Source organism: Palaemon carinicauda, unplaced genomic scaffold, assembly GCF_036898095.1.
Source record: "Palaemon carinicauda isolate YSFRI2023 unplaced genomic scaffold, ASM3689809v2 scaffold924, whole genome shotgun sequence".
In the NCBI taxonomy this organism is placed as follows: domain Eukaryota; kingdom Metazoa; phylum Arthropoda; class Malacostraca; order Decapoda; family Palaemonidae; genus Palaemon; species Palaemon carinicauda.
This window is the reverse complement of record NW_027172231.1, coordinates 16,210-44,191: the sequence shown is the minus strand read 5'-3', so window position 1 is coordinate 44,191 and position 27,982 is coordinate 16,210. Positions and strand designations below refer to the sequence as shown.

Here is a 27,982-nt window from a genome sequence, read left to right as displayed (position 1 = left end):
ACGTCCATGGGGGTAAAGGGATGAGTTTTGTGAAACGTACCAGTACATCCTTTGGGGGTAAAAGGGTTAAAATGTTTCTAAGCTAGTTAACATTGAACATCATTAAGAATATACTCATGGCTTTCTTCTATTCTACATTAGCTATTCCAATCAAAATAGTTCATTATAGTCCATTTCTTTTAACGAGGCAGATTTGCAACGACTCGCAACGGTGCCCTTTTAGCTCGGAAAAGTTTCCTGATCGCTGATTGGTTAGAATTATCTCGTCCAACCAATCAGCGATCGGGAAACTTTTCCGAGCTAAAAGGGCACCGCTGCGAGTCGGTGCAAATCTGCCTCGCTAAAAGAAATGGACTATAGTATTACACTGATGAATAAAAGCCGTCTATCATGATGGGGACATCGCGTCGACAAAACGCCACACCAAAGAACTCCAACATGAGAGAGAGAGTTTTGCCATAACTTGAAACTTGTTCTCTTGAGTAAGGCATCGTTCATACACCTCCTATCTTCATCGACATCACTAAACGCACCACATCCTTGTAGCTATCACGACGGCTCAGCTTTTAAGTCATCGGTAACTTGCGGTTCTTCGTGCTACCTTTGAAATCGGCTTATCATCATTGCCTGGAATAAAAGGTCTTGATTTAATAATTTGAATATCTTTTAAATTCTATATTTGGGAGGCTACAAATATTATTATTCTATATCCTATCTCCTAAGGACTCTTAAGGATTCCTAAAAAGGATTTACAAATGTCATTTTGCTCTCCTTCTATGGACCAGTTATAAGCAATGGGACTTTAAGAAAAATGGTGTCTATAGAAATCATACTGAATTTGTTTCCACAACATTTTCCCTAAACTTTATTCCAAGTCTTGTGGAAAAAGTTAACACTATGATTCCTTCAAGAATTTATTATTACATTGAATATTACTAGCCAAAAAAAAATTCACCTAAACCTAATACAGTAACATTTTTCATATTGCTTTTTCTTTTAACAAAACCAAATCCAAAATCATAATAATTTACAGATGTACCTGGTAACAACAGCTTCCTCATTATCCCAATTTGAAAAAGAAAATTTAATTAGTTTTATTTTCAAATTCAACTCCCACTGAAAAGTCTTAAAACCAGTTTACTTCAAGTTCTTAGATGACTGAAAATAAAGTTGACAGTATATACACCTATATAACCATATCTTCCTTTATTATTAGACTAAAATTTTATTATGCATCTTTAGACAAGTGGCATGCATTTCTATTAATACATCTAGACTCATTTGGTCTATACAAACTAGTATTTAAAGTTTAAAGGTTGTCTTAAATGCCATCTCAAACACTATCTTGAAAATCATTTAATTTAGCGATTCTATCATCATCACCCTCTCCTACGCATATTAATGCTGTAGTGGTCTGCGGACTGTGGCCAGACGTAGGACGCAAACTGCTGGTGTCAGAATGCCGTCCACACTCCGTTTCGCTACACAAAAAGAAACAGTGGAATACCCAGAAATCTGCGTAAAAAGTAAACAATCAAGGATGAACTGGGCACTGGGCAGCACCCCTTGATTTTATACTAAGCAAGGGGACCCAGCTAGAAGCTCACTCACCTATTGTTTCTTGGGTTCCCAGTCTCTCGGCAGTGCTAAGCACGGAGTTCTAAATAAGAGGAGCAGTATGCTTTCTATGTAAGATTTCTTTGTATATAAAGGTGATTGAACATAAGGAAATGAGCTTAAATATTACAAAGGGGAGAGAGAGGACACTTCAGGCTGGAATGGGGGACCTCTCACAAGGAGCGTACTAAAAGAGGATCTACAAGAAAATACATTTAATACAGATTTGAAGAAGAAAAAAAAGTAAAATATGACAGGTATACAAAACCAGGAGAGGCATAAATATCTCCATACAAAACCTCTTAAGAATCAATCCTTACAAACTTTCAATCCACATATAAGTACAACCAGAGCCCAACACAACTGTATATACATTTGGGCAAAACACCAATGCAATTTGAATAAGCTTGCGTTACAGTCAAAGGCATTGCAAGACCAGGTTGTACATCTGACTTGTGTCTACATTCTTACCTTTATATCAAAAAGACAAAAAAAGAGATTGTGAAGTAGGAATAATCTATTTTTAGGCTCGAGGCATGTCGTCCTGATGGAAGTTCCCTTCGGCTGCTTTCTACTGTGTGATATTTCTGCGAGTGATATTAGGAATTACCGCCGGGTATCACGGGGTTCCTACCCCCCGGAACAACTATCCGAAGATCTCGTGTATAAGAAACTTTTTATCCTCAATGCGATACGCAAAAGGGAACAGCTAAAGATCGCATACAGCATCAAGACAGAGTTCAAGCTTAATGAAGAACCATACCCTATTGCGGTTCAAGATCCACAAAGAGTGAACAGTCTGGATAAAAATCTCCAACTACCTCATCCGTAAGGTTTACTTCTACTAAAGAGTCCACTGCATTAATATCCTAAGAATCCCCCACAGTCAATAATTGCTTCTCCTTACCTAGCACTTTCAAAAGCAGAGGGAAGTCCAAATCGCTCTCGCAACTTATCTTCAATAGGCTTCAATACAGGAAGCAATCTTCATAAAATAAATTTCTGGAACATGATCACTGCTGTGTTGTCACTGAAAAATGAAAAAAATGGGTCATGAGACAAAAAATGATTGAGCTTACAATAGATTAATAAAAAATTTCAAATGCTTTATATTTAAGTACAGTAGTTTACTTAGATATAAAAAAAATTCAAAATTTTTTTCACACAAACCCATTATTATCAGAAAGCAAAGGGCCTTAGATTTTGCCAATCATCTCTGTTTTGAGGTTTTAAATCAATACTTTTACATTCACCACCACCTACTTTATACCCACAATACTCAGCCATATAGGCCTGGGTCTTCCAACTCTTCTAGTGCCTTGTGGAGCACAGTTGAAAGTTTGGTGAACTAATCTCTCTTGGGGAGTGCAAAGAGTATGCCCAAACCATTTCCATCTACCCCTCGCCATGATCTCATCCACATATGGCACTCGGGTAATCTCTCTTATAGTTTCATTTCTAATAATGTTATGTCATTTAGCTAATTTTTTTTTCAAATCTATAAAATCTGTTTGATATTGTTTCATTGTTATACCACAATTCATGTCCATACAGTTTATTATAAATTTTCTATTCTAGAATACCATCAAAGTATGGTTCAATACCACAAAAAACTAAAGTCCTTGCACACATTACGCTTATGACACCAATTAAAGGTAGCATCAAGGTATGTTTGACAATACTGCATTTTAACCCTTTTACCCCCAAAGGACGTACTGGTACGTTTCACAAAACTCATCCCTTTACCCCCATGGACGTACCGGCACGTCCTTGCAAAAAAATGCTATAAAATTCTTTTTTTCCATATTTTTGATAATTGTTTGAGAAAATTCAGGCATTTTCCAAGAGAATGAGACCAACCTGACCTCTCTATGGCAAAAATTAAGGCTGTTAGAGCAATTTAAAAAATATATACTGCAAAATGTGCTGGGGAAAAAAATAACCCCTGGGGGTTAAGGGTTGGAAATTTCCAAATAGCCTGGGGGTAAAAGGGTTAATATGACATCCCCTATACAACCATAGCTAAAAATCAGTTCTTTCCTGATCCCAAATGCCTGTATCACCTCTTAAGACTTCATGAGCAAGGTATGCATTTCATCACATAAATTCCTATTAACTGCTAATCTATTATCTATTACTGACAAACTTCCACAGACAAAGACAAAAATTCTACATATCTCAAGCTGTCTCTTTTATGTCCCCCCAAAAATGAATTTAACTTACAAGTTTTCTGTTTGGTATTTGCAAAAATTATTCTTTATTAACAAATGCCATAAAAATTATTGAAATCACAGTTTAGGCATATAAGAAAGTTCATTCTGTCATAAGTTCTTATTTTTTCCACAACGTATTTCATCAGTCAAATGGAATAGTTTCTACACGCTGTGTCTAGGCTCCAATTTTCTTCACTACAATGCTTCCAGAATCAATATTTAGGATATATATTTATTAAAAAACTTATCAACTTATTATAGCAAACCAATTCATATATACTAAAATCTAATGATTTTCAAAGTAAGAAATTGTTTCACTCCTAATAAACATCGTTAGATTGGAATATATAGCCTCCTTAGAGTCCGTTGCTATAGGCCCAAAGAGGGGGCTTGGGTGCTCTTGGAAAGAACCGTCGCTCCTATATCTCCGCAGAGAGATAGCCAATTAGAAGGCAACGGTACGAGTAAACTTAATAGTTTAAGCAATCGACGCATCGATTAACGAGCAAGAGTCTACAGCAACCCGAGGGCTGTAACAAGAAGTTGATAACCTCAATAGAAAAGAACCGGGATTGGGAACTAACCTATAGAGTTATCACCCATCTATCCAATCCACCCCCTGAGAGGGGAATGGGCAAATTGATAGAAAACCAATAATCATATTAGTGGTTATTTCCATGGCGGGGCCTGGAAGAGCTTTCGTAAAAGGGATTCCAAGGCCCAGCATACATATAGAAGCCTCAGAAGTTGAAGGAGTAAGGCCTTTATGTTGATCTGTAGTTGAATTCACATACAGCCAGTAGAGAACCCACCTTAGGTTAGGCAAGGCAGTTTCAGATATAGAGGACAGAAAGGCGTGTGCCCTAGAGGTACCGGCAGTGCCAGAGGGGTAACGGCATTGCCGTCAGCGTCCTATGTGCCCTAAGGCGCTGGTACAGACATCCAATCCCATAGATTATTACTAGCCCCGCCGCCAGTAACGGCAATGGCGTTGGGGGCAATGGTGCCTAGGGGCGGCGGAGATAACCGGCAAGGGTTTCCGCAGAGAACACCTTGCCATAGGCGAAGGCAGTGTCGCCAGTGCGGCACTGCCGTAAGTAGCGACGTATCGCCGGTACAGGTACTATAGGATAGTGTGCCGATAGGTGGTGGCAAAGCCGTTAGGTACCAGCACTGCCGTCAGTCTGACAGCTTACACCCTCAGGGAGAAGCATGCTGGCGGCTGTGGAGGGTCAGATCCCAGAGGGAACCAACGCCCATGGTCAAAAAATGCAAATACACAGCAGCATAATGATAAAATTCATGCAATGTCAGTCCCAGAAAGGCCAGGATATGAAAGAGAGGTGACGGCATAGTGTAGCTATACCCATGCGCCATATGAGCATTCCTTAACAATCCCCAGAACAGAGGCGACGGTAAGGATGTCAGGCTCAGAAAGAAATCTGGGTTCAATCCGAGGGTTATCCCAACAAGTCTCTAGACAGAGACATTCTAGGCCGCCGCACCCCGAATCCCAGGAAAGGTTAGAAAGACACTAAAACAAATGCCACGCCGTCAGAGACGGCAAAGCCAGTATAAAATAAATATAGGATGCCGCAGGTCGATCGAGAAATCTCAGGGGCTAGGAGGTAACGGCAGTGCAGGGAAGTCGGCGCACCGACAAGTTGAGATTACCCTTTGCAAAGGGGGAGGCTCCAATGGATTACCATCAGGACGTCATGGCTATCTCACCCAAACATAGATTTTTTTTCTACGTCAGAATCCCTTTTTATGGTCTATTCTCTTTAAAATGCTGTACAGTCATACCTCTCGACACGAAAGAATCTGCTTAAGACATTTTCACTATCCGAAACGAGATGAAGAATCTTACGACTCGCATCATGAAAAATGTTTTGGGCAACGAAAGGATGTACAGTATGAGAGCCCGACCGTGTCTGAGACTGATTTTAAAATTCACGCCGCCATCCATCAGCGCTCCCATTGGTTATCTCCCTACTCAAATGCTAGTTACCACCATAAGATCCTGCTCTCCTATTGGTCAGAATCTACTGTCTTGTATCACATGCATCTACGCATTGGCGTTCCTATTTCTTTTCATTTCGGCAGCGGTATCGTACGCATTGACAGTGTTTGTGATTTCCCTTTAGTAATTATTGTACTGTATTGCGTGTGATATTACGTTAGTTTATTAGCCATGGGTCCCAAGAAAGTTGCTCTTGTACAGGGAGAGAAAAGGATGATGCTTTCGATGGAGACGAAGATGGAAATAATCAGGATATACGAGGCTGGCATGCGGTCAATTGTGATCGCAAAGGAACATGGTCGAAATCAGTCTACGACAGGAACGATCCAGAGTCATTTCAGGAAAGTTTTAAGCAAGCAGAAACAAGATTTGGATGATTCTTTTTAAAAGAGGCTTTCGGTACTACCAAGCCTAAAGGAAGATATAAAACGAAAGAAAAGTGGTTGTGATGAAAATACGAATTTGAATTTAAAAAATACAAAAAGAAAAACAAATTAGAAAAAGGCAAAAAACAAAAAACTTAATTGTAAGTTTATCGTAAAGTTAAGTGTTAATATTTCCTGCCATTTATCAATTTTTCTCCTAAAATTAAGCGTTAAAGTTTTCTGTCATTATTCTCTTTTGTAAAGAGGAAGGCCAAGGTTTGGGTGGATGGATGGAGTGAAGGAAGCTCTGGGTGATAGGAGGATAGATGTGAGAGAGGCAGGAGAGCGTGCTAGAAATGGGAATGAATGGCGAGCGATTGTGACGCAGTTCCGGTAGGCCCTGCTGCTTCCTCCGATGCCTTAGATGACCGCGGAGGTAGCAGCAGTAGGGGATTCAGCAATATGAAGCTTCATCTGTGGTGGATAACGGGGGAGGGTGGGCTGTGGCACCCTAGCAGTATCAGCTGAACTCGGTTGAGTCCCTTGTTAGGATGGGAGGAACGTAGAGAGTAGAGGTCTCCTTTTTTGTTTTTGTTTCTTTTGTTGATGTCGGCTACCCCCCAAAATTGGGGGAAGTGCCTTGGTATATGTATGTATGTATGTAAAGTTAAGTGTTTACGTTTTCTGCCACTACAGTGAACCCTCGTTTATCGCGGTAGATAGGTTCCAGACGCGGGCGCGATAGGTGAAAATCCGCGAAGTAGTGACAGCATATTTACCTATTTATTTAACATGTATATTCGGACTTTTAAAACCTTCCCTTGTACGTAGTACTGTTAACAAACCACCCTTTAATGTACAGAACACTTAATGCATGTACTACAGCACCCTAAACTAAAACAGGCACAAATATTAAAGGCGATTTTATATCATGTGTTTCCTAAACACCTAAAAAGCACGATAAAAAATGGCAACCAATGTTTTGTTTACGTTCATCTCTGATCATAATGAAGAAACAAACTCATTTAGTGTACACATATATGTACGTATGGTTAGTTTTTGCATCGATTATATTGATTATACAGTACTGTATGTTGATTTTTTTATTACCAATGTTTTAGTTTACGTATTTTTCTTAGGACTTCCAAATGAAATCTTTTTCTTTATGACGCCGCCTGAAACGACGGCGTGTACGCTCAGTAAACAACCACGCTCAGAACAAACAAGGCATTTAACACGCATGATGATAGTGATAAATAATGATACAGTACATACAGTATTTACAGTAAAAGCATTTACAAAATATGTTACCTTACAAATATAAATTATACAGTACTTGTACGTAGCAAAGCAGGAAAACAATTTGAGAGAGAGAGAGAGAGAGAGAGAGAGAGAGAGAGAGAGAGAGAGAGAGAGAGAGAGAGAGAGAGAGAGAGAGAGATTGTTTTACGTACGTAAATGTAAATTTTAAACAAAAAAAATATGATAGGTTACAACATGTAGACTTTTAAAACCTTCCCTTTAACTTAATGCATACAGTACGTACATTACTAAACTATAAAACAGGTTAAAGTAAAAAATAAAGATTGTTACTGTACTCACCACGAAAGAAGTTCAAGAAAAACTTGAATGACGATGGCGATGAATTTGCTGCACAGTAGAAATGATGATGATGAAGCTGATGATGTGTTCTACTGTGCAGTCAATGATAGTATTTTACGTCTCTTCAGACGGAGGTGTCTTTTCCTGGGACACCTCTTCAACTTCTTCAATTTCTTCCGAAGGCGTACTAGCAGGAGGAACTGGCTCTTTTTTGCGAGGCTGAAAAAACATTGTGATCGGAAGTTGTTGCCGCTGCTTCTTTTTTCGATCCAAGAGCATCCTGTAGGGAGTCGTGATGTCATCAACCTTGTTGCAGAATTGCATCGAGCGAACCATATCCTCGTCCCACTCTTGCAACATTTCTTTCGCCTCCTTCATATGGTTGCAGAACTTGGCGAGCCGTTCTAATGTTAAGCCCGTTTCTTCTACATTTTCTTGGGTCTCTTCCTGGGTACCCTCACTCTCTTCCTCACTTGCCGATTTCGTCAGGTCTTCGAGGTCTGCGTCAGTTAGGGGCTGGGAATGGCAGTCCAACAACTCGTCGACGTCTTCAGTCGTCATGTCGCCAAACCCGTCACCCCCAATTATGGCAGCCAACTGCACAGATTTCCGTATTGCAGAGTGTTGGATTTCCGACGGAGTAAATCCCTTGTCGTCGTAAACAATATCGGGCCACAGCTTCTTCCAGCTCGCATTTACGGTTGCAGGTTTCATCTCTTGAAGTGCCTTTTGAATATTCTGCAGGCACGTGGCTATGGTGTACTGCCGCCAGTACGCCTTCAAGTTGAAGTCTTCATCCTCGTCATCTTGGGCAGCATCCACACACGCAACGAGGTCCGCCAAGGTATTCTTCGTGTAGAGGGCCTTGAACGCCCTGATAACCCCCTGGTCCATTGGTTGAATTAATGACGTGGTGTTGGGTGGCAGGAACTCAACCTGAACGCCCTCACGCGACAGGTCAGTTGCGTGTCCACCAGCGTTATCCATAAGGAGAAGGATCTTGAATGGCAAGCCCTTCTCTAAGAGATATTCATGGACTTGCGGGATGAAACACTGGTGGAACCAGTTGGAGGTCAGCATCTTCGTAATCCATGCTTTTTGATTATGCATCCAGTACACGGGAAGGAGATTCTTATTTTTGTTTTTCAAAGCGCGAGGATTTTTCGACTTATAAATAAGCCCCGGCTTTAACAAAAATCCAGCAGCATTGCCACACATCACGAGGGTAACGCGATCCTTGAATGCCTTAAAGCCAGAGGCTTTGGCTTCCTCTTTGAACAGGAAAGTTCGCGACGGCATTCTCTTCCAAAACAAGCCGGTTTCATCCATATTAAACACTTGTTCCGGCTTGTATCCACCTTCAGCGATAATGTTCTTGAAAGTCTGGTTCACGTAAGTTTCAGCAGCGGCAGTGTCAGCGGAAGCAGACTCCCCATGCAGGGAAACGCTTTTCAGGGCGAAGCGTTTCTGAAACTTCGCGAACCATCCTTTGCTGGCGGAAAAACGTTGTTTCTGATGCTGGGAATCAGTGGAGGTCCCTGGTTGAGGATCATCTACATCATCATCTTCTTCAGCATGGTCGCCATCGTCGTCATGAGGTTCCTTTGCCGCAAAATTCTCATACAAGCTCAAAGCCTTTGTTCGGATGGTGTTCGTATCCAACGCTATGTTCTTCTTCCGACAGTCGGCAATCCACACAGCTAAAGCACCTTCCATGCGTACGATCGTTTTATTACGCGTTGTAACGACTCGCTTCGCTGATCTGCTAAAGGTGATTGCAGCAGTCTTTCTAATGTTCGCCTCGTCCTTCTTGATGTAGCGAACGGTGGATTCGTTGATGCCAAAATGGCGGCCGGCGGCCGCGTAACTTCTACCATCTTTTAACATGTCGAGAAGCGTAACCTTCTCAGCTATCGTCATCATTCTTCGGTGGCGTTTAGGCTCACTACCAGCCTTACTAGAAGCAGAACGCTTGGGAGCCATTGTAACAGAAAGTTCAACAAAAAGTTCAACTTAAAACAGTCGCACACAGCACAGATTAAACTTCACAAAGTTAAGAACGTCTACTCAGCAATACGCGGAAAGAGAAAGTGAACGATGCAGACCCGCGAGAACTGTGATGCTGGAAGTTGAAGATGCGGGCAAAACACCAATCACAGGCTAGATAACAAAACTTGAGTTTTGATTCGTCATCTATCAGCGCTTGAACCAATCACAACCCGTCTTACAGTACATGGTGCGTTGGTTACTCATAGAAGATGCCCCCGCGCATACTGAACGTACGTAGATTAAGTACAAGGGTACCGTAATAATAATAAATAATGATAATAATACTGTACAGTAATAATAATAATAATAATGATTAATAATAATAACAATAATAATTTTATTAACAACAACAACAATAATAATAATAATAACAATAATAATAAAAATTTACGTACGTACGCTATTTTACGCCTCTCTCTCTCTCTTTCTCTCTCTCTCTCTCGTACGCTTACAGTACTTATTCGAAATGTGATTTTTGCAACAAAGAATATTATTGGATGCAGTACTGTACTACGTACGTATACATACAAAAGATTCATGGAAAAGAAGCACATCCATTACAGTACACACCATTCTAATATGGTATGACTGCATCTGATTTGCGTTTCATGTTCGATTTAATTTTACTACGTACTGAATTATCGTATGATCACATTCTCTTTTCGTGTTTTATTTCTTTCTGTGCTGAATTATATATCATATGTAATGCAATGAACAATCAGTAAGAGCAGATATTACTAATTACAGTATTAATGGAATTACAGGTAACAAAATATCGTATTTGGTTATCTTCAGATTTCGCGGTATTTTCGAATTTTCCGGAAAATCCGCGATATGTATATATATATGGGTTATGGGAAAACCCCGCGAAGTGGTGAATCCGCGATTGTCGAACCGCGAAGTAGCGAGGGTTCACTGTATGGGATACTTAGCTATCCTTTAATCTTGTACACTGGTTTTCACCCACCCCCCTGGGTGTGAATCAGCTACATGATTATCGGGTAAGTTTAATATTGAAAAATGTTATTTTTATTAGTAAAATAAATTTTTGAATATACTTACCCGATAATCATGATTTAATCGACCCTCCCTTCCTCCCCATAGAGAACCAGTGGACCGAGGAATAATTGAGGAGGTGTCAACAAGAAGTACTTGAGTACCTGGCCACAGGTGGCGCTGGTAAGTACACCCCCTTCTAGTATTGTGATAGCTGGCGTATCCCTCCATAGAATTCTGTCGGGCAACGGAGTTGACAGCTACATGATTATCGGGTAAGTATATTCAAAAATTTATTTTACTAATAAAAATAACATTTTACTCTGTTGTTGATATTCATTATGCTTATACATTGGTCTAGTACATGTTTAGATATATTACTGTATTTGATACATTAGATTTTATTGATTACTGTACTGTATTATGTGCTGATATTCTCCATGACAATTTCAGGACCTTTTGCCATGACATCGGAAATGTACGATGCCATACGCGAGGCTCTGGGGACATCGAGCTTCGTCGCCACGGGTCAGACTGGAGGCGGGTGCATCAACGGGGGGGGGGGGGGGGGGGGGGGTGTACAAGGTGGATGAAGGAAAAGATCTATTTGAAGAGAAGCTCCAAGGAAAAGGTACAGCATTTGAAGTACGTTAACTCCTTCACATAAAATCTTGTAGTACATGGAAAAGGTATTTCATCCTTATGTCTTTTCAAACGGTATTTTGATAAATTATACGTGACTAAAATGAACGAGTTATCGCACAGTTCTCTTCTATAACACGTCCCTTTTCCTACCTTGCTTTCTGAGCCATTATATGAGTTATTCACCGCTTCATTCCATTTGAACCACTTCATTGACTTATCCAATTTCCTAATCATCTCGATTCTTGAAATATCTATGACGTCCATATTATTTTCTATTGTGCTTCACCACACTTCCCCTTGTCTGCACTTCCCCCTCCCCCCCACACACACACATGACCATTATCTTTTGATTTGTTGTAAGTCAAGAGTTTGAAGGAGACATATGACAAAAGAAGGAAAGAAGAATTAGACTGGAAAGAGTTTGGGGGTGAGGGGGACAACAAATGGAAAGACTCATTAGATGTGAAACATGTTGAAATGAAGATCTAGGCTTAAATTGCCTAGAATTCAAGGGAGCTGTGAAAAAATCTGTATGGCCGACTCCACGTAGAGGTTACTGCTCAATGGTTTAGTACAGAAAAGTACACTATAGATATAGGGCAAATTGTGTTTGCTGCGTATTTACAGTTGTTCTAACACGAAGTACTTACCTCAAACTACTTTCTTAGAAGTATCTGGGATCTTCTCCCATCCGACCAGAATTTTGTGTAGTTTACCCTACTCCCGTTTTCTATGCGGGGCATCTCTGGCGGAGTGATACGCGCCCAGAGACGACCCGGGGTCAGAGAGCATGCTTGCTCAGGTCTCGCTCTCCAGTAAGTTTCGGGTCGCGTCGGCGTTAACACCCCGACGCTCTCTCTTAACCCAGTGCGACCCTTTCTGTCCCTGATCCCTTTGTGTCTCGTGCGGTCCCTACGTGGTCGCTGCATATTTACAGTTTTCATACCATCAGGGTCTTCCTTTACAAATATTTATTTTTCTTTCTTTTTAACAGTGTGATGAAGAAATATCTCCTTTTAAGTCGTCCCGGACTTTAATCTATTTGTCAGTACGAAGATTATATAGTTTAGTTCCCCATTTTCAAGTGAAACTTTTGATGGGCAGCAGATAAGGTTAGGGCCCTGAAGTCAGTCGGCATGGGTTGATGGAAAAGCAACATTTACGAAACTTATGAGCAGTTCATTTAAGATCAGGTAGGGATGACAGTAGGGCTATTATTGAGGCAGTTCTGAACATGTTCCTTGGTAGTGCTATTTTTATAGCTTAGAAAGGACTGAAGAGGCTCGTTTTATATATAATTTCTCCCTCGTCTGTAATTCCTCTGGTTTTTAATGTTCAAGAATATTGGGCAAAGGAGGAAGACTAGTTTATCTGAATAGCCGTAGTATTATTACCAGCTAAGTTACAACCCTTGTTGGAAAAGCAGGATGCTGTAAGCCCAAGGACTCCATTAGGGAAGAATAGCTCAGTCAGGAAACAGATCGAATAGTGTGCCGGAGTGTACCCTCAAGCAAGAGAACTCTACCCCAGGACAGTGGAAGACCATGGCACAGATGCTATGGTGCTATCCAAAACTGGAGAACAATGGTTTGATTTTGGAGTGTCCTTCTCCTAGAAGAGCTGCTTACCATAGCTAGAGAGTCTCTTTTACCCTTACCAATAGGAAAGTAGCCACTGAACGATTGCAGTGCAGTAGTTAACCCCTTGAGAGCTGGAAAGAGACATCTATAGAAAGGTGAAAAAATCTCATTGAAAAAGAAAGGGGTTACTTGAAATGCATGGGGTTTATGGTTTTGATCGATGCGATAAGAAATTTATAGTTAGATAATAAATGAATAGTAGAATACAGTACAGAAAAGGAATGATAATAGAGATGCTTATTACAAAAATTTCCCATATCTATTATTTTAAAATGTTTTCAAAACCATGGTTAGAATATTTAATTTTCTTTTTCAGATTACAGTATTGACACCCACACGAAGTTGGAGTATTGACGATACCGCTGAAGTTTTTGAACGTCTTCTGGCAAAACGTTTTAATAGGTTTGCTGAAATCAATTACATCGTATAATTTATCTATAAGATACAATAGTATATATAAAACGTATATTATATTGCACTGAAGACTGCTAGGGAGAAATTTGCATCTTATTTAGGGGAAAATTGTCAGTTTGTGTAGGGAGTCTAGGGACTTCCGACTTCATTATTCCAGACTCCATGTTTTTCTGGGCTCGACCTGTGTCACTCCGTGAAATGCTCTTTATAGCACCATTTCAAAGGTATAAATACTGCTAAATATACCAGAGAAAAAAGTTGCATGAAATGCAAGGAATAAACCCAGCTCGCTCACTCTAATAGTGTGTCGGTATAGTAACTGGGACGTGTTAGAACCAAGACCAGAGGTCCCTTACCAATTAGCCCTCTCCTTCCTCAATATCTCCCGATACTACGAGGTGCCGTTCTACATCCAACCACTGCCTTCTACTACGACTACCGTCCCACCCCCCACCCCTACCACTACCCACGCTTCATCCCTCATTCCTTTTCTAGCACCAGTGAGATTCGGACACGTTGCCTTCATAGACTTTGTGTTTCGGTGTTTTTGAAGATGTCAGTCATTTTGGAGATCCCTGCTCCCAAGTTGAGTATTATAATTGTTTTGATAATTCTAGGTAGCGACACACGTTAACTTTATAGTTTTGTTTGTTTTTAGTCTCAGCTGCTCTGCATGGTGCCTTCCCTTACGGGTATATTGGCGGATATTGAATAATAATACTGTATGCCATATGAACATTTTCTGTGAATTAGTATATCTCGGATGACAAAAAGATATTATTATTATTATTACTACTTGCTAAGCTACAACCCTAGTTGGAAAAGCAAGATGCTCTAAGCCCAAGGGCTCCAACAGGGGAAATACCCAGTGAGGAAAGGAAAATGAAATATTTGAAGAAGAGTAACAGCGTTAAGATCAATATTTCCTTTTAAAAACTTTTAACAAAACAAGAGGAAGAGAAATAAGATAGAATAGTGAGCTTGAGTGTACCCCCAAGCATGAAAACTCTAACCCAAGACGATTTTTATACATGGATATAATTTCTTTTAATTGAATCAGTACAGTACTGCTTTATGGATGCTTATGGTTGAATGATGTAACTCAGATGTTGGTAAATAGAATTTCTTGCTGATGAATTACCTTCAAAATTTTGCGAAGGTTATGCAGTCACTCCTGTCTGTTTGTTTGTATGTGAGCAACTTTTACACAAAAACTGTCATACCAATTTTGGCCAAACTTGGTAGTCATGTTTGGTTTGACCCAAGGATGAATCTGTAACTTTTTAGATGAAGTACATCTAAGTACAAGTATGCAGCGGTACTTTAAGAATAATCGCAATGCTAAGTAGATCGCAAATGTTGTGTTAGTTTATTTTTTCTTGAACGACATCATGGAAAAACTACTGAACAATTTCAACGAAACATGGTGGACATAGTCTGGCCTATTCTTTACAGATTCTCCTCTGTCCTTATACACCTGACAACACTGAAATTACCAAACAATTCTTCTTCACCCAAGGGGTTAAGTACTGTACTGCACTGTAATTGTTCAGTGGCTACTCTCCTCTTGGTAAGGGTAGAAGAGACTCTTTAACTCTGGTTGGCAGCTCTTCTAGGAGAAGGACACTCCAAAATCAAACCATCGATCTCTAGTTTTGGTTAGTGCCATAGCCTCTGTACCATGGTCTTCCACTGTCTTGGGTTAGAGTTCCCTTGCTTGAGGGTACACTCAGGCTCACTATTCTGTCTAACTTCTCTTCCTCTTGTTTTGTTAAAGTTTTTATAGTTTATATGGGAAATATTTATTTCAATGTTGTTCCTGTTCTTAAGATATTTTATTTTTCCTTGTTTCCTTTCCTCACTGGGCTATTTTCCCTGTTGGGGCCCCCTGGGCTTATAGCATCCTGCTTTTCCAACTAGGGTTGTAGCTTAGCATTTGATAATAATAATGTGGGGTGTGACCCAAGGACAAAGCCATTAGATTTTGAAGAAAATATGTTGTAGTACAATTACGCATTGGAGTTATGAATGAAGTATGATTGCTTTGCGTGGCAAAGGCATGCTCTCGACTGATTGCCATTCTAGTTATTTATGTTGATAGAGATATGTCGTCAGTAATTGCCTCCTACGACAGGCAAATGTTCAATTATGTATCATTACATAAACAGTGACATATCACCATGGATATGATGCACAAGTAAATCCGTCCCTTATGGTGCTTTGTGCAAGGCATACTTTGAGCCGTTGTGCAAAACATACGAAATGGTTAATGAGCAAGAAAGGTTTTGCATTGGGAGCTATCAGTCCATTGCCATTTTAGCCCTTTTACCCCCCAGGCTATTTGGAACTTTCCAACCCTTAACCTTTACCTTATTTTTTTCAAGCACATTTTGCAGTATATATTTTTTTAAATTGCTCTAACAGCCTTAATTTTCGTCATAGAGAGGTCAGGTTGGTCTCATTCTTTTGAAAAATGCCTGAAGTTTCTCAAAATATTATCAAAAATATGCAAAAAAAAAAAATGTAAATAGCAGTTTTTTGCAAGGACGTACCGGTACGTCCATGGGGGTAAAGGGATGAGTTTTGTGAAACGTACCAGTACGTCCTTTGGGGGTAAAAGGGTTAACATTTACCATATATTGAATATGTATGTACTGTATAGCTTTTCTTATAGATACCAGTCATTAGATATTATCTGACGGATGATTTGATTCCTGGATTTTGGATACAGTACTTACACCTTCAATTCATATGTATGATTAGAAAAATGATGGTTTTTATTGCCAGCAGTCATTTTATTTATCATTTGTAGATGTCAAAGTCAGTTTAATTTCAATTTATATGATTAAATAAATGATGGTTTTATTACCAGCAGTTTGTAATTTCATTTATCTTGTTTCAGATATCACAGTTAAAACATTAAATTCTCCTCAGGCGAGGGCGATGTTCGACGGAGAGTTCGAAAGTCCGAAGGCCACGAAAGCAACGGGGACAGTGAGGGTCCCCACTCCGCACATAGTCATAGACGACCCCGCAGGGGGAGCCGTGCCGTGCGTGGAATACCCGGACATGGCGCAGTTTGAATCGGCACACGGGAATGCTTGGGAAGCAGCTGGCAGAGTGAGTGCTTCTTGCGTTTGAGACTTGAAGATGTCTCAATGTTCTAATTTTTGATTGAAAGTATAAATAATGTAAAAGGGTCTCAGCTTAATGCTATTTAACTTTTATAACATATTTGCTTTTCTGGTTTTAATTGAATATTCTTTTAATCTTTATTTATAGTAAATGATATCGGCGTCAATGACCTTCGATGTCAAGATGCCAGAGAACTTCGAATCAATCAATCAATCTCAGCTTTTAAAACGTTTGGAGATAGAAACACAAATCCAACTGAAATTATAATTGTTCCAACACGGAGTACTTACCTCGAACTACTTTCTTAGGAGTATCTGGGATTCTCCTCCCAACGGACCAGAATCTTGTGTAGTTTCCCCTATCTCCGTTTTCTATAGTGGGTCCCTCTGTAGCGGATGAATACGCGCCCGGAGGCGACCCGGGTCAGTGAGTGCGCGTGGCCAGGTCTCGGTCACCGGTAAGTTTATGATAGATATGGTATCAAAGTCCCGTAAGACACTCGGGGAAGGATGGGCGGGCCATAACCCGAAAGTAGTTCGAGGTAAGTACTGTTAGGAAAAATACAAATTACTTAACCCTTTTATCCCCAGGCTCTTTGGAAATTTCCAACCCTTAACCCCCAGGGGGTTATTTTTTTCCCAGCACATATTGCAGTATTTTTTTTTTAAATTGCTCTAACAGCCTTAATTTTTGTCATAGAGAGGTTGGGTTGGTCTCATTCTCTTGGAAAATGCCTGAATTTTTTCAAAAAATTATCAAAAATATGAAAAAAAAATTTTATAGCATTTTTTTGCAAGGACGTACCGGTACGTCCATGGGGGTAAAGGGATGGCTTTTGTGAAACGTACCAGTACGTCCTTTGGGGGTAAAAGGGTTAAAATGTCTGTATGTTCCAACACGGAGTACTTACCTCGAACTACTTTCTTAGGAGACTTATGCTTTTGGAGGCGGGGTGGTCTTACGGGCCTTTTGGAGGCGGGGTGGTCTTACGGGCCGAGAGACCGGCTGGATAATAAGATCGAGCCTAGATAGGAGACTAGGTTCTCCTGACCCAAAACGGAACATGAGACTTAGGGAAAACTACGTGAAAAACTATTTAGTGTCTAAGTAACTCACCTCTATAAGGATCTCCAAACATAGGTACTTCCATCTGAATGTTTCCCTCATGGCAGGGGTAAGGACAAAATTTAACAAAAGTCGACTTATTAACATATTCTTTGAACCTATTAAGTTTGTTAGTTGAAGAATTCTGTACGCAATATCAGTTACGATTTGCTCCTTTTAAGTTCGTTAGAACTTTTTTATTGCTTTTTTAAGATATATTAAATATGTTGGTGTGATTGACCACGATGTATTTAACAGACTTTCGAATTTTTATTATTATTATTAGCCAAGCTACAACCCTAGTTGGAAAAGCAAGATGCTATAAGCCCAAGGGCTCCAATAGGGAAAATAGCCCAGTGAGGAAAGGAAATAAGGAAATAAATGAATGATGAGAATAAATTAATACTGTACTTTCTGAAAGTGATTCGCGGAGTCTCCGTAAAGCGTAAAATGTTATTTTCATTAGTAAAATAAATTTTTGAATATACTTACCCGATAATCATGTAGCTGTCAACTCTGTTGCCGACAGAAATCTACGGTAGGGATACGCCAGCGATCGCTATACAGGTGGGGGTGAACACCACAGCGCCATCTGTGGTCAGGTACTCTAGTACTTCTTGTCAACACCACCTCAATTTTTTCCTCGGTCCACTGGTTCTCTATGGGGAGGAAGGGTGGGTCAATTAAATCATGATTATCGGGTAAGTATATTCAAAAATTTATTTTACTAATGAAAATAACATTTTTCAATATTAATCTTACCCGATAATCATGTAGCTGATTCACACCCAGGGTGGTGGGTGGAGACCAGCATACATGTTAACACAGAAGCTAAGTATCCCGTATTTTATTTTATTAGTTATTCAAAAATAACATAAAATAAATAAGTACCTGGTAAGGAAGACGACTTGAACCATTACTCTGCCTTTATTAAGTACGTCTTTCTTACTGAGCGTAGCGGTCCTCTTAGGATGCTGAACGACTCTTAGGTGCTGAAGTATAAAGGGCTGCAACCCATACTAAAGGACCTCATCACAACCTTTAACCTCGGCGCTTCTCAAGAAAGAATTGACCACCCGCCAAATCAACAAGGATGTGGAAGGCTTCTTAGCCAACCGTACAACCCATAAAAAGTATTCAAGAGAAAGGTTAAAAAGGTTATGGGATTATGGGAATGTAGTGGCTGAGCCCCCGCCTACTACTGCATTCGTTGCTACGAATGGTCCCAGGGTGTAGCAGTTCTCGTAAAGAGACTGGACATCTTTGAGATAGAATGATGCGAACACTGACTTGCTTCTCCAATAGGTTGCATCCCTAACACTCTGCAGAGAACGGTTCTGTTTGAGGGCCACTGAAGTAGCCACAGCTCTCACTTCATGTGTCCTTACCTTCAGCAAAGCAAGGTCTTCTTCCTTCAGATGAGAGTGTGCTTCCCTAATCAGGAGCTTGAATAGGTAAGAAACTGAGTTCTTAGACCTTGGAAGAGAAGGCTTCTTGATAGCCCACCATAAGGCTTCTGATTGTCCTCGTAAAGGTTATGACCTTTTTAGATATTACCTAAGAGTTCTAACTGGGCAAAGTACTCTCTCCAGTTCGTCCCCCACCAAGTTGGACAGGCTTGGGATCTCGAACGACTTAGGCCAAGGACGTGAAGGAAGTTCGTTTTAGCAAAAAACCGAGCTGCAAGGAACATGTAGCCGTTTCAGATGTGAAAACTATGTTCCTGCTGAAGGCGTGGATCTCACTTACTCTTTTAGCTGTTGTCAAGCACACGAGGAAAAGAGTTTTTAATGAGAGGTCCTTAAAAGAGGGTGATTGGAGAGGTTCAAATCTTGATGACATAAGGAACCTTAGGACCACATCTAGATTCCAGCCTGGAGTGGACAACCGACGTTCCTTTGAGGTCTTAAAAGACCTAAGGAGGTCCTGTAGATCTTTGTTGGTGGAAAGATCCAAGCCTCTGTGGCGGAAGACCGCTGCCAACATACTTCTGTAACCCTTAATCGTAGGAGCTGAAAGGGATCTTACGTTCCTTAGATGTAACAGGAAGTCAGCAATCTGGGTTACAGTGGTACTGGATGAGGAAACTGCATTGGCTTTGTACCAGCTTCGGAAGACTTCCCCTTTAGACTGATAGACTCTAAGAGTGGATGTCCTCCTTGCTCTGGCAATCGCTCTGGCTGCCTCCTTCGAAAAGCCCCTAGCTCTTGAGAGTCTTTCGAAAGTCTGAAGGCAGTCAGACGAAGAGCGTGGAGGTTTGGATGTACCTTCTTTACGTGAGGTAGACGTAGAAGGTCCACTCCTAGAGGGAGAGTCCTGGGAATGTCGACCAGCCATTGCAGTACCTCTATGAACCATTCTCTCGCGGGCCAGAGCGGAGCCAACCAACGTCAGCCGTGTCCCTTTGCGAGAGGCGAACTTCTGAAGTACCCTGTTGACAATCTTGAACGGCGGGAATGCATACAGGTCGAGATGGAACCAATCCAGCAGAAAAGCATCCACGTGAACTGCTGCTGGGTCTGGAATCGGAGAACAATACAACGGGAGCCTCTAGGTTATCGAGGTAGCGAACAGATCTATGGTTGGCTGACCCCACAGGGCCCAAAGTCTGCTGCAAACATTCTTGTGAAGGGTCCACTCTGTGGGGATGGCCTGACCCTTCCGGCTAAGGCGATCTGCCATGACATTCATATCGCCCTGAATGAACCTCGTTACCAGCGTGAGCTTTCGATCTTTTAACCAGATGAGGAGGTCCCTTGCGATCTAGAACAACTTCCACGAATGAGTCCCTCCCTGCTTGGAGATGTAAGCCAAGGCTGTGGTGTTGACAGAGTCCACCTCCACCACCTTGTTAAGCTGGAGGGACTTGAAGTTTATCAAGGTCAGATGAACCGCCAACAGCTCCTTGCAATAGATGTGAAGTGTCCTTAGCTCCTGATTCCATGTTCCCGAGCATTCCTGTCCGTCCAAAGTCGCACCCCAGCCCGTGTCTGATGCGTCAGAGAAGAGACGGCGGTCGGGTTTCTGAACAGCCAAAGGTAGACTTCCTTGAGAAGAAAGCTGTTCTTTCACCACGTGAGAGTAGACCTCCTCTCTTCGGAAACAGGAACTGAGATCGTCTCTAGCGTCATGTCCTTTATCCAGTGAGCCGCTAGATGATACTGAAGGGGGGGAGGTGGGGTCTCCCTAACTCGATGAACAGTGCCAGCGATGAAAGTGTCCCTGTTAGACTCATTCACTACCTGACTGAGCATCGGTTCCTTCTCAGCATGCTCTGGATGCAATCTAGGGCTTAGTATATCTTGGGGTCGACGGAAAAGCCCGAAAAGCTCGACTCTGAAGATCCATACCCAGGTAGACAATGGTCTGGGATGGGACGAGCTGGGACTCCTCAAAATTGACCAGGAGGCCCAGTTCCTTGGTCAGATCCATAGTCCATCTGAGAATCTCCAGACAGCGACGACTTGTGGGAGCTCTTAAAAGCTAGTCGTCTGACGGAGCCGGACACAAGATCATGGTACTGCTGCACAGTCTGTGAACTGTCAACCATGGGGAAGCGAGGAAGTACAGTGACAACCCGAAGCTGTCTAGACTGTCTGGGTCGTACAGACAACTCCTTATCGGGTTGCTGAGGTTGCCGCACTGCGTCACAACAAGACACTTCTGCTGGTTGTTGAACGTCTTCCCAGTGACACACTGACTCCGTAAACAAAAAATCCTCTAACAAGGACTAAGCTTGGACTGCATGTCTTGCAACACAGCTCAAGGTCTATGGGAGCAGGTGTGGTAACAGACGGGGTTAGCAACTGAAGTGGAACCATTACCCTCCCTGGAAGCATGCTATGCTTAAATAAAAGTCCATAGGAGGCTAAGCAGCTAAAGGCTCCTCTCCAAATGACAGAGTCCTCAAGGGAAAATCAGAAGGAGGGAGAATAGCACTTTCTCATCTACAGGAACCATATCCGAGAAAAGCTAAGTTCTCTCAGTGAGGGTTTCACTGGTGCAAAAGCAGCAGACTAGAAGGCAACGTTATGAAACTGCTTGACAGTCTAGTGAGTTGGCAACAACCAAAGATGTGTGACTGAGAAGCATGCGGTAAGGTATGCAGAGCATGCTGTATGTAGAGCATGCTGTATGTAGAGCATGCTGTATGTAGAGCATGCTGTAAGGTAAGCAGAGCATGTTGCATGGCGTGCGGCTTATGCTGCATGGGATGAGGCTCATGCTGCATGGGATGAGGCTCATGCTGCATGGTATGAGACTCATGCTGCATGGGATGAGGCTCAAGCTGCAAGGGATGAGGCTTATGCCGCATGCGTTGAGGAGGATGCCGCATAGTATGAGGCTCCTGCCTCATGGGTTGAGGCGGTTGTCGCATAGCATGAGGCTTTTGCCTCATGGTTTGAGGAGGATGCCGCATAGCATGAGGCTCCTCATAAGCATGAGGCTCCTCATAAGCATGAGGCTGCCTGATGGGTAGAGGAGGATTTTTAAAGAAATCTGAACCTGACACTAATCTAGCTGTCCGAGGATTTACCTGGTGAGACATCAGTCTCTGTACCAGCGAGTTTTACCAGATTTCCCCGGGCCACCACGTGACACAATTGGTAGTAATTCATTCAAATTACCCCTAATGAGTCAATATGGATAAATATCAACACAACATCGTGTTCAAATAGAAATAAATTTCTACCTCATACTTGGGATCGAACGCTAGCCCCTTCTAATGAAAGGCCAGGTCGAAACCAACCATGCCACGAGAGCCCATTCAAGAGTTGAGGTTCTTGCCTCAAGAGTGGAGGTGGCTGCCGCAAGAGTTGAGGTTGCTGCCTCAAGGATGGTGGAGGTGGCTGCCGCAAGAGTTGAGGTTGCTGCCTCAAGGATGGTGGAGGTTGTCGCAACGCAAGAGGTTGCTGCATAGCGCTGGTATCTGGCAACTCCCAGTGCGGCAGCTCACGCGTGGAGGTAGGTTGAGGAACCTCAACCTCATACGTCTGGCAGGGTGGACTGCGCAGAGGTGGAGTTGAGGTTGCTGCCTCGAGGATGGTGGAGGTTGTCGCACCGCAAGAGGTAGCTGCCTTGAGGATGGTTGTAATGCAAGATACTCCTGCCTCAAGGGTAGAGGAGGTTGTAAGGCATAAGGCTCCTGCCCCCATTGTTGAGGAGGTTGCTGCGTGGTAAGAGGCTCCTGCCTCAAGGAAAGTGGAGGTTGCTGCACAGCGCTGGTATCTGGCAACTCCCAACGCGGCAGCTCACGCATGGAGGTAGCTTGAGGAACCTCAACCTCATACGTCTGGCAGATTGTACTGCGCAGAGGAGGAGCGCTCGCAGGAGGAGGTGTATTAACCTTCTCTGCCTGAAACTCCCGCATCAACACCGCAAGCTGCGACTGCATTGTCAGCAGCATAGACCACTAGAGTTAGAGAAAGACAACAACAAACGGAGCTACTGTCCGTTGAAACTGAGGGTCTAAAACAGCTGGTGCGGCAACAGACGGAGTTACTGTCTGTTGCGATACCACCGTGCCTCTCTGGGAGGTGTGCAGTTGTCGTACTGCAGCAAGTCCGAACTGACTCAGTGCTAATGGCACCACCTAGGAGTTGGACTTGCGCGGAAGGGACCGACTTGCACTTAAAAGCTGCAAGATTTGGTCCATGGTTTCTGCGAGAAACCTCTTCCGCAGACGAGGAATAAATGGGCTCTCTCGTCTTTGTGTGGGTGGGGTGATCACGTCGGCTACATGAGTTGGTTACACCCGAAACCACGGAGGGAAACGTCTGTTCGTCGATCAAGGCCTGCTGAACCCATAAGTCCTTCGACATTACTTCTCCCCTGGGCTTGGGAGCTTGTAAGAGGTCCCAGACTAGGCGAACAACTGGCACGAACAGACGAACCCTCGAACGCAACACTGTAACACTTTGCGTGTATCACTTTATCACTTTTGATTTTCTGTTTGCACTTATTTCACTGAACTCGAAACTTTAAGTGGTTTGTACCTGAAACACGCAATTCTATCCTTCATTAAAAGTTAGTAATTGCGAAAACAGTATTACAATGTAACAGAAAAACATAATGAAAGATAAATAATTCAGTGGCTGGAAAAGAGATTAAACACTAGATCAAATAAACTACGTTTAAAATCTCTCACTGCATAAAGTCTGAGAACAAGAATAAAACTCTAGAAACGTTTACCTTCTTCCCCTAAAGAGACTAGGGAGAAGAGCAAAAAACGATAACAACGTTACCCGCTTGAACGAAACGTTTATCCTCCTCTCTCTCCCTCCGTCTCTATCTCTCTCTCTCTCTCTCTTGACTTAGCACCTGAGAGAAGAGCCCAATTATATATATCGTTAAAACATATTATTGTTAAAGGAAAAAAACTGAAAGGTTTCCCAAATAAAAATTTCCTTTATTAGAATAGAACCATTTAAGCTAAGAAAGAATGAACAAAACGCTAGAATCGGTTTACTCTTACTGCAACGTGACACCGTGATAGACTCTCTCTATCGTAACGATAGAGCGCAAGTTGAACGTTCTGAACGTCAACAACTGCAGAGACAAAACAAAACGTTAGTTCAACTTTGAAAACAGTACAAGACTATCAAAGAAATTCTTTCAAAAACATTAAAATGGCATAATATGTTAACAGGTAAAAACGAAATGACGGGCTCAAAGTTAATTAACTTCGGTTCCAAGAAAAGACCGCCTACTATTAGGAAAGGTCGAATATAAACAAATATAAAAATTAATTTTAATAAGTTTATAATAAAAGGAAGTTAATCAAAGAGGCCTATAAAAGGCGGAGAGATATAAAATAAATCTATAACTTTGTTAAGCAAAATTAAGAGAGTCTATACTCTCTTCGACACCAACACTTCCGTCTAAGGGAAGGGTCGGCCATTTAAAAGTGAAAGAGAGTTCATACTCTCTTCGTACCAAAATTAAATAAAAAATTAAATCAAATTAATTCCAAAAACTTGCTAAGCTAATGATATAGCTTCCTGAATAGCGAAGGCTAAACTCTAGAGCAAATACATCACCAAATCGTGAGCAATAACTCCAGAATCAACAGCGTATCCATGTAGGTCTAGCCGGAGGCACGACAGAGGAAAAATTGAGGTGGTGTTGACAAGGAGTACTGGAGTACCTGACCACAGATGGCGCTGTGGTGTTCACCCCCACCTGTATAGCGATCGCTGGCGTATCCCTACCGTAGATTTCTGTCGGCAACAGAGTTGACAGCTACATGATTATCGGGTAAGATTAATATTGAAAAAAGTATTTTCACAAATGAAAAACTTACAGGACCAGAATTTCATGTTATTTCCAATAATGGCTAGTTATATATACTAAGGTACAGCATAATTCCTAGGTCCTAGTTAATATTAATTTTCAATAGCAAATATCTACACCGAACTGGCTTAGGGTAGCCTAGGCTAGTCTTGGCCTTCACTGCGACTGCATTGTCAGCAGCATAGACCACTAGAGTTAGAGAAAGACAACAACAAACGGAGCTACTGTCCGTTGAAACTGAGGGTCTAATACAGCTGGTGCGGCAACAGACGGAGTTACTGTCTGTTGCGATACCACCGTGCCTCTCTGGGAGGTGTGCAGTTGTCGTACTGCAGCAAGTCCGAACTGACTCAGTGCTAATGGCACCACCTAGGAGTTGGACTTGCGCGGAAGGGACCGACTTGCACTTAAAAGCTGCAAGATTTGGTCCATGGTTTCTGCGAGAAACCTCTTCCGCAGACGAGGAATAAATGGGCTCTCTCGTCTTTGTGTGGGTGGGGTGATCACGTCGGCTACATGAGTTGGTTACACCCGAAACCACGGAGGGAAACGTCTGTTCGTCGATCAAGGCCTGCTGAACCCATAAGTCCTTCGACATTACTTCTCCCCTGGGCTTGGGAGCTTGTAAGAGGTCCCAGACTAGGCGAACAACTGGCACGAACAGACGAACCCTCGAACGCAACACTGTAACACTTTGCGTGTATCACTTTATCACTTTTGATTTTCTGTTTGCACTTATTTCACTGAACTCGAAACTTTAAGTGGTTTGTACCTGAAACACGCAATTCTATCCTTCATTAAAAGTTAGTAATTGCGAAAACAGTATTACAATGTAACAGAAAAACATAATGAAAGATAAATAATTCAGTGGCTGGAAAAGAGATTAAACACTAGATCAAATAAACTACGTTTAAAATCTCTCACTGCATAAAGTCTGAGAACAAGAATAAAACTCTAGAAACGTTTACCTTCTTCCCCTAAAGAGACTAGGGAGAAGAGCAAAAAACGATAACAACGTTACCCGCTTGAACGAAACGTTTATCCTCCTCTCTCTCCCTCCGTCTCTATCTCTCTCTCTCTCTCTCTTGACTTAGCACCTGAGAGAAGAGCCCAATTATATATATCGTTAAAACATATTATTGTTAAAGGAAAAAAACTGAAAGGTTTCCCAAATAAAAATTTCCTTTATTAGAATAGAACCATTTAAGCTAAGAAAGAATGAACAAAACGCTAGAATCGGTTTACTCTTACTGCAACGTGACACCGTGATAGACTCTCTCTATCGTAACGATAGAGCGCAAGTTGAACGTTCTGAACGTCAACAACTGCAGAGACAAAACAAAACGTTAGTTCAACTTTGAAAACAGTACAAGACTATCAAAGAAATTCTTTCAAAAACATTAAAATGGCATAATATGTTAACAGGTAAAAACGAAATGACGGGCTCAAAGTTAATTAACTTCGGTTCCAAGAAAAGACCGCCTACTATTAGGAAAGGTCGAATATAAACAAATATAAAAATTAATTTTAATAAGTTTATAATAAAAGGAAGTTAATCAAAGAGGCCTATAAAAGGCGGAGAGATATAAAATAAATCTATAACTTTGTTAAGCAAAATTAAGAGAGTCTATACTCTCTTCGACACCAACACTTCCGTCTAAGGGAAGGGTCGGCCATTTAAAAGTGAAAGAGAGTTCATACTCTCTTCGTACCAAAATTAAATAAAAAATTAAATCAAATTAATTCCAAAAACTTGCTAAGCTAATGATATAGCTTCCTGAATAGCGAAGGCTAAACTCTAGAGCAAATACATCACCAAATCGTGAGCAATAACTCCAGAATCAACAGCGTATCCATGTAGGTCTAGCCGGAGGCACGACAGAGGAAAAATTGAGGTGGTGTTGACAAGGAGTACTGGAGTACCTGACCACAGATGGCGCTGTGGTGTTCACCCCCACCTGTATAGCGATCGCTGGCGTATCCCTACCGTAGATTTCTGTCGGCAACAGAGTTGACAGCTACATGATTATCGGGTAAGATTAATATTGAAAAAAGTATTTTCACAAATGAAAAACTTACAGGACCAGAATTTCATGTTATTTCCAATAATGGCTAGTTATATATACTAAGGTACAGCATAATTCCTAGGTCCTAGTTAATATTAATTTTCAATAGCAAATATCTACACCGAACTGGCTTAGGGTAGCCTAGGCTAGTCTTGGCCTTCACCTAATTAAAGCTATTAAATCAAATTATACTGTATATCTAGAGGTAATTGCTTCGTAAAACATGTATAATATATATTTATTACTTATAAATACCTATATTTAATTAAAAAAAAAATCTGTTATATTTAAAATCACGTATTTTACGACGCGAGAAATCGTGTTTCAATATCGGTTAATATCTCAATATATAATTAAGTTTTCAAGCTTTTAATTAATATAATGACACCTATAACATTAAATAAAGCTTTAACTTCATTTATTTTACCTTGAAATACTTACAGAACGAAGTTAAATGAAGATAAACATGATAGAATTCCTTGACGGGAAGACATGTTGCCACTGAGTCAAACCACTGGATTATCGTACATAAACCTTAAAATTCTCGTTTTTTCAAAACGAAATTATCATACACACTTTCAGCATAATTATTGAGGAGTTAAATAATTAACTTATTTCATAATATTTCAGTATAAATGTTTAATTAAACACATACACATCATATGTATATACCTAATGTATGTGTCGTACATCATACCGGATCTAAAATAAACGTACATGTATGATATTTATCGTACACATGGCACCCCTGCGGTTTTGTTTACATGAGTTCCTCTTCTTCTTCTTGGGGCGAAAATTGAGAATCCGGGTCTATGGGATT

The 27,982-nt window shown here is 41.3% G+C and overlaps 2 long non-coding RNA genes across 2 annotated transcripts; one reads left to right on the top strand and one right to left on the bottom strand.

Moving 5' to 3' along the window:
- Positions 1-43: 43 nt before the first annotated feature.
- Positions 44-27,708, bottom strand: LOC137637683 (uncharacterized). Its single transcript, XR_011043754.1, has 3 exons — positions 27,604-27,708; positions 2,525-2,647; positions 44-627 (listed from the first exon to the last, which is right to left on the bottom strand). It is a non-coding gene; the product is annotated as an uncharacterized lncRNA (long non-coding RNA).
- LOC137637685 (uncharacterized) lies at positions 11,434-17,570 on the top strand. The gene is made up of 3 exons (XR_011043757.1): positions 11,434-11,496; positions 13,467-13,552; positions 16,467-17,570. It is a non-coding gene; the product is annotated as an uncharacterized lncRNA (long non-coding RNA).
- Positions 27,709-27,982: the final 274 nt, after the last annotated feature.